At 38.3% G+C, this 7,245-nt stretch overlaps 1 pseudogene; it reads left to right on the top strand.

Moving 5' to 3' along the window:
• The first annotated feature begins 422 nt into the window (after nt 1-422).
• Nucleotides 423-2,224, top strand: LOC114498482 (annotated as a pseudogene).
• Nucleotides 2,225-7,245: the final 5,021 nt, after the last annotated feature.

Raw genomic sequence — 7,245 nt, forward strand, 5'->3', positions numbered from 1 at the left:
TTTTCAGACCCCTCTTACTAAAGCCTGACCATCCTCAAGAGAGCATGTAATCTTAATCTTCCTGTTTTTTGATCCCTGCTTTGTCTTCTACCACTTTCATGTAATCTTCCTTACATTCATTCCCTCCTTAATTTCAAATTCATAAAAGAAGCTGGCAACTGTAATTTTCTCAGTAGCATTTATCTCAGTCTGTTGAGATGTAGCTTCCATGTGTATCCTCTGTTTGGTTCAAATAAAGTCTTATAAAAATTTTCTACAGGTTTGAATATTGTTATGTTAACATACTTACTATACATTCAGAACCTCATTTAGAACGACATCAAACACTTTTATAGTTTTTGCTTTCACTGTTAACTTAGAAATTTAGAAATCTCAATAGGAAAGGAAAGTCAATTGTATATAGTGATATTTTTGCTTATTGTGTTCTTTCCTCTTGATGTCCCAAGTCTCCTTTGGTTATTATATCCTTTCTGTTTAAAAAACATTGTTTTTGACAAGTCTGCTTATGACAAATTCTCTTAGTTTTCTTTCTTCCGAGGATATCTTGATTTCCTTTCCATTATTAAAGAATATTTTCCCTTTTCCTGTGGGAGCCACTGGCTTGAGAGGAGTGTGGCCACAAATATCAGTGTGCTCTGAGCAGAGGGAATCACCTGACAAAAATGTCACTTTGCCTACTGTGTGCAAGGCTTCCACTCAACCAAATATGGTGAACTCTGCTCATACCAACTTGTGCAAAAACAACAGACAGCTCTGTGCTGTCAGAGAATTCACAGGTCTTCAAACCAGTGCTGAGTCTTGGGGTACTGGCAGAACCATGGCTCCAATTTCCAGGGTTCCAGGTAGGGAAACTCATTACTCTGGCCAGAGTCCTTTTGGGCATATGTGTTGTGGGGGCTGCACATTTGCACCACCAAACTGGTGCTGTTGGCACTGCAGAGTGAGCACAACATGGAGGCGATGTGCCATCTGCTCTGCTCTGGCAGGCTTGGTCTTATTAGTGCTGGTCATGTCTAAAAGTCGTCATATGGAAACATTACCTGAACTTCCTGTGGCAATTGAAGATAAAGTTGAAGGCTGCAAGATGACCAAGAGGCTGTTTTGCTTCTTAAGAAAGCCTGGAATGATATAAAAAAGATCTATGAATCTCAGTGAATAAGAGCTGTCAAGGGCAAAATGAGAAACTGTCATTGTATCCAGTATAGAGGACCTTGTACCATCTATAATGAGGAGAATGGTATCATCAAAGCCTCCAGAAATATCCCTAGGGGAGCATTTGAGATTTTGGTCCTTTGCATATTTTGTCAGTTGGCTCAAATAAACTATTTTTTGTTTGTTTAAATTAATTTTTTTTTGTTTTCAAATAAACTCCTGAAAGTTATTTACAGGTTTTGATGTTTCTTATGTCAATAAGGTTTTTATAGAAAATAGGAAGAAGAGAAAGTAGAAAAATAATGCTGAGATTTAATCATGGAATTATGCTGCTTAATGTAAGCAAACTGAACATTTTGAAGCTTGCTTCTTGGTGGGCATGTGGGCTGTTTCTGAATTTGGACTGACAGTGCTTTCTGTAAATTAAATGATCTGTACAGACCTTGGCGTAAGCTGCCTCTCTCAAGGGTAACTACAGCTTCCATGCACAAGATGCTCAATACAGACATTAGCAGAATCTTGAAAACCCCAGAGATCCAAAGAGCCTTCTGAGCATTATGCAAGGAGATTTATTGCAGAGTCCTGAAGAAGCATCCACTGAAAAACCTGAGAATCGTGTTGAAGCTAAATCCGTATGCAAAGACCACATGCTGGAACACCAGTCTTTGGCAGGCTGAGAACCACAAGCTCCAGGTGGATAAAGCAGCAGCAGCTCTAGAAGCCAAATCAGATGACATGCGGTTCCAACAAGAAGTGTAGGGTAGAGAAGAAAGGAAAGAAGACTGTTGGCATTATGAAGTAAAAGAAGCATTTGGTGGGGAAAAAAAGCTGCCACTACCAAGAGACCAGAAGCTGAAAAGAAACCCACAGAAAAGAAAACCTACCACAGAAGAGAAGAAGCTTGTGGCATAAAGTTAAATTTGTTTATTCCCTAATGGTTCAATTACTTTGAACAACTAATTTTGAATAAAAACCTAATCAAAGGCAGTGAGAAAAATTATTTTCACTGGATATAGAATACTGGGCTGACAATTCTTTTCTTTGAGCACTTAAAAAATGTGCCACTTCCTTCTGGCCCTCACAGTTCGGGTGAGAAAGATGCTGTAACTCATATTTGTGTTCTCCTTTAGTGCACCATTTCTCTCTGGATGCTTTCGTGATATTTTCTTGTCTTTAGTTTTCAGAAGTTTAATTGTTTTCAAATAATTGTGTCTTGTGTCATGTGCCTCGGAGTGGACTTTTTTGGGTTTATTTTATTTGAGATTTGTTCAACTTGAATTTGTAGGTTAATGTTTTTTGTCATGTTAAGGAACTTTTTGGCTATTATTTCTTTGAATACATTTTCAGTCCTTCTCTTACACTTTTCTCACTCTGTGATTACAATGATATGATTTTTGTCTTAAAAAAATCCTGTAATTCCTGAGACTCTGTTCCTTTTATTTCATTGTATTTTCTCTCTGTTGCTCAGATTGGGTAAATGCTATTGGTCTGTTCCTCAAGTTCACTGATCTATCTCTGTTATTTTTACTCTACAATTGAGTCCATAGAGAAAGATTTTATTTATGTAATTTTCAGTTTCATAATTCCTATTCAGTTCTTTTTGATCATTTCTATTTACTTGCTGAATAATTAATCTTTAATTTGTTTCAAGAGAATTTGTAAATGATTGTTGAAGTTTTTTATAATTGCTTTAACATAATTGTCAGATAATCTCAACCTTTGATTCATCTCATCATTGGCGTACACCAAGTGTCTTTTCTCATTCATGCTTTGATTTTTTAAAATTGTATACTGAACATTTTGGGCAGTATATTGCATGGCTTTGGGTTTTATTTAATCTTTTATTTCTTCTAGGAGGCAGTCCCCTGTTGAGATTTAGCACATGGGCTGCTGGGTGTGTATGTTTAGATTTTCTCTGGTCTCCACCACCACCAACTTGGCAAAAGTAGAGCACTGAATCACACTGCCTTGTTGTGAATGGATGAGGTGGAAGTTCAGTTTGCCCCTTGTTCCAACGACAACTTCCCAGTGAAAGTGGGGCACAGACTCCACTGTCTTGTTGCCTCTGAGTCAGGATATAAACTCAGCACTGAGCTCAACCTGTTGATCCTACCTGCTGGGGGAATTGGAGCACCACCCACTTTTGCAGGCAGAAGGTAGGAGGTCAGTTCCCCACTCAGCCCTTCCAAAACCATTTTTTAGGAGAATAGAGCATTGACTGTCCCATCCATGCATTAGTGGGATTAAGTGGAAAAATAACTCCTTTCTCAGTTCTCCTGAAGTGGGAGAGAGTGCAGTCTTGTCTAGTTTGGCTGGAATAAAATAGATATTGCCAAATAAGGTTTTCCATTGTAATGCCAACCTTTTCCCCATTGTTTGGCTAGGGAAAACAGGTTTTTTTTGGAGCTTTTATTATCTGTGCCTGTTTATGGTGCTGGGTTTCAGGTTTTTGCAGTGCCCTGTCAGAGATAAGACAGAAAATAAAGAAACCCAGGAACTTACCACTACACCATTCCTCAAGTGCCAAGATCCCTATGTAGCCCAACTTCTTTCTACATTTCAAAGTATTCCCATGCTTTTGTGTGTGTCTCTCCAGAGTTTTTAGGGAGGAACGGGATTATTTCATGTTAGTGGAACTGGAAGTCTCTTCAAAAGGCCATTTTTTAAACACTTGCTTAATTTACCACCTGGAGTCTCCTCCAGGTTGTCCAAAGTCATGAAGCTTGTATTTCAGCAATTTACAACTGAGACTCTGTCCTGAACAGATGCATAGTAAGATATATAAACAGATGAATCAAATCCAATCCTAATAAAAGGAATAATAGCACCCTAAATTTATGTAGGGTTTCACGATTTACAGATAAGGTTCTGGATCCTATTTAATACACACTTTCTATACACATGTACTCCAAATATTTACTAATTAAATGTATGAATTTATACGTATATATAAATTACTCTCAACAATGGTACAAGGTAGGTGGAGTAGGTATTGTTATTTTTAAAAGGGAGAGGCTGTTTGGTTAAGTTTCTTGCCTAAGGTTGAAAAGCTGGTAAGTAGAAGTGTTATGATTTTTGTGAATTTTGGCCCTGGGATCCTATTACCAAACCACACTACCTAGGGTAAATGATTCTTTGTTCTATTAGAAATGTCATGCTTGACAAGTCATTATGGAGCATGATTTGGTCTTTCTGAGGTACAGTATCTTATGGACTTTGAAGTCAGAGATTTCAATTCAAATTCCAACTCCACCATGTTTAAGTTGTGTAATCTTGGAAAAAATTACTTAAATGATGAGATGAATCAAATTCACCTGTGCCTCAGTTTCTTAATCTGTAAAATGAGGATCACAATATTTACTTTAAAAGGTTCTATTGGATAATTACACATTTAAAGCAAAGTGCCTGGCTTAATAAATGGTAGCTATTGTTGTTATTATTATTAAAATAAATAAAGCAAAAAAAAACCCCACTGCATTTCCATAATGAGGAAGTAATGATTCAGACTCAAAACTTTCAGAAGCAGGGAGGGTGCACCTGTCCATTCCTGTTTGGCTGTGCAGCACCTCACGTGTTGCTTAATAAACATCACCATCTCTGTAATTTTAACTGGAAGGGACTTAAAGGTCATCTATTTCAAGCTTCTCATTTTATAGATAAGGAAACTGAGGCTGGGCGAGGTTGAATGAATTACTTTAGGATTACAGTGCTAATACACTTCCTGCTACACCTGGCAAAGCACATAAATGAGTAAGCAGAAAACAAAAATGTACAAAGACACCCCAGACTCCAGAAAGGAAAAGATTCAGATCAATAAGACCCTGAAGGAGCAGGTCTGAAAGGTATAAATACCCCGCTCCAGGATGAGCACCATATATGAGGGAAATGCCTATATACCATCCATATATATATGAAAAATATGGGAGTAGATTAACTGATAGGCATTGAATTAGAAGTGACTTGGCCTTCAGAAGTGGTGAAGGCTACACTGGGAGGGCTTTGCTGGTGAGAGAGGGTGTCTTCTAGAAACATTAGTGGGTGATGAAGGAAGTGGGTAGTAGATGCAGAAGAAAAGGCATTATTGTCAACACTGCCTATCCAATTCCTAAAAGTAGGTTTTAATGGGGGCAAGTGTCATCCAGCCAACCTCCAAACAGTCATTTAAGTGGCAATGTGCCCCAAACCACACAGGGGATATAAAAGAAGTAGAAAACAGTCCTGGCTGGTATGGCTCAGTGGATTAAGCACCAGCCTGCAAACCAAGGGGTCATTGGTTCAATTCCCAGTTAAGGCATATGCCTGGGTTGTGGGCCAGGTCCCTGGTAGGGGGCATGTGAGAGGTAACCACACTTCGATGTTTCTCTTCCTCTCTTTCTCCTTTCCTTCCTCTCTGTCTAAAAATAAACAAAGTCTTTTTTTAAAATAAAATACAAAATATCTATTAAAAATAGAAAACATTCAGATTAATATTTTTAGTAGTAGTTGTGCTTCCACTGATATCTTAAACTGGGTCTTAGTAGCAATTTCCAGAAATGTCTCACATGAAGATTCTTTTTTTGACTTGAAAATAATGAAAATTTTAAATAATGATGAGAATGAATGACACTTTTCAGACTTCAGTATTTCATAAAAACACATTTTGTCAGGTGACCAGTGGTTTTATGTTGTCCGTCAGCTAGAATAGTCAGTAAATTAGCAAAGTTTTTTCCACAAGGCCTTTTTTTACAATTGTAATTATAAACATACCCTTTTTTACACTTATCTGAAAGTGGATTTTACATAAAAGTACATTTCTAAAGTAATTTTCAAATAAATTCTCAAATCTAAAAGATGAAATTTTGACCTTTTCTGTCTTACCTCTGCCTAGTTTCAGGGCTCTAAAAATAAAAGTGCAAAGAATACATGAAATACATTGAGTAAGGGTAAGTGCTAAGATGTAGTTATGTTTAACAGCTATTTAACACTTCAAAACGATGTCAAAAGCGGTTCCATAAACTTTTTTTGCTAGAGAAATGTTGTTGAAGTGGATATCAATAACAGTTTATGAAGTAGTTACATATAATGACAGCTATCTTTTATAAAAGTGCACATATAGATGTGTATGTGTATTCACAGGAAAAACTCTGAAAATTCACCCTAAATGTTAAAACTGATTTTTTCCCCTGGGTTTTGGGATTTCATGGTATTATTATTTGTTTACTCTTTTACATTTTCTAAATTTTTTTAGAAAAAAAATTTATGTATTTTTGTCTCCTTTAAAAAAATGTTTACTTAAATGTTACAAAGAATCAAATTTGGAGAGCAGGGGAGGAGCAGAGCAAGGTCCAGAATGATTGCAAATGAAAGGTTCTCCAGATTGAACTGAATGTGGGCAAGAGTCCATTTGATACTGGAGTGGTATTTATGTGTGTACATTCTTTTTTTGTTGTGTGCTGAAATACAATCATAGAAAAATAGCTTACAGTTCTGAAAACTGAATTGTTTTCCTCTTGCTTCTAGAGACCCTTCTCTGACAAATCAAGGTTTAGGTGTAAAACAGTTATACATTGGGTAGAAAGGCCAATAGAAAGTCAGAAGGGGGCTTCCGGCCAAGATGGAGGCATAGGTGGTCGCACTGCACCTCCTCGCACAACCAAAACTAAGGACAACAAGAATTTACAAACAAAAACCAACCAGAACAGAGAGAAATGAACTGAACAGAAATCTGAATACCATACATCCAGTCTGGTAAGGAGGGGTGGAATCGAAGGCCTACAGAGAGGGGTTGAGGCAAAAGCGGTGGCTGGCAGACATGGGCGCGCAGGGCATAGATGGCAGTTGGTGGACCCCAGAAGCGCAGGGACAGCTCATGGACTGGTGGCAGACCCTGGGCGCCGGAGGCAACCAGCAGACCCAGTGAGGCGCGCAAGGCAGCTGGCTGTCTGCAGCCACACATTCGCATGCAGACAAACTAAGCGAAAATGGGCAGTGACACAGACTGTGCAACCCAGGGACCCAGCGCCCGGAAACAAGGCCTAAGGCACTGACTGAAAACACCTGTGGAAGTTGAGGCCGGGAGATTCTCTCAGCCTCACAGGAGGCTCCTTGGAGAAA

Source organism: Phyllostomus discolor, chromosome 6 (assembly GCF_004126475.2).
Source record: "Phyllostomus discolor isolate MPI-MPIP mPhyDis1 chromosome 6, mPhyDis1.pri.v3, whole genome shotgun sequence".
Lineage (NCBI taxonomy): Eukaryota > Metazoa > Chordata > Mammalia > Chiroptera > Phyllostomidae > Phyllostomus > Phyllostomus discolor.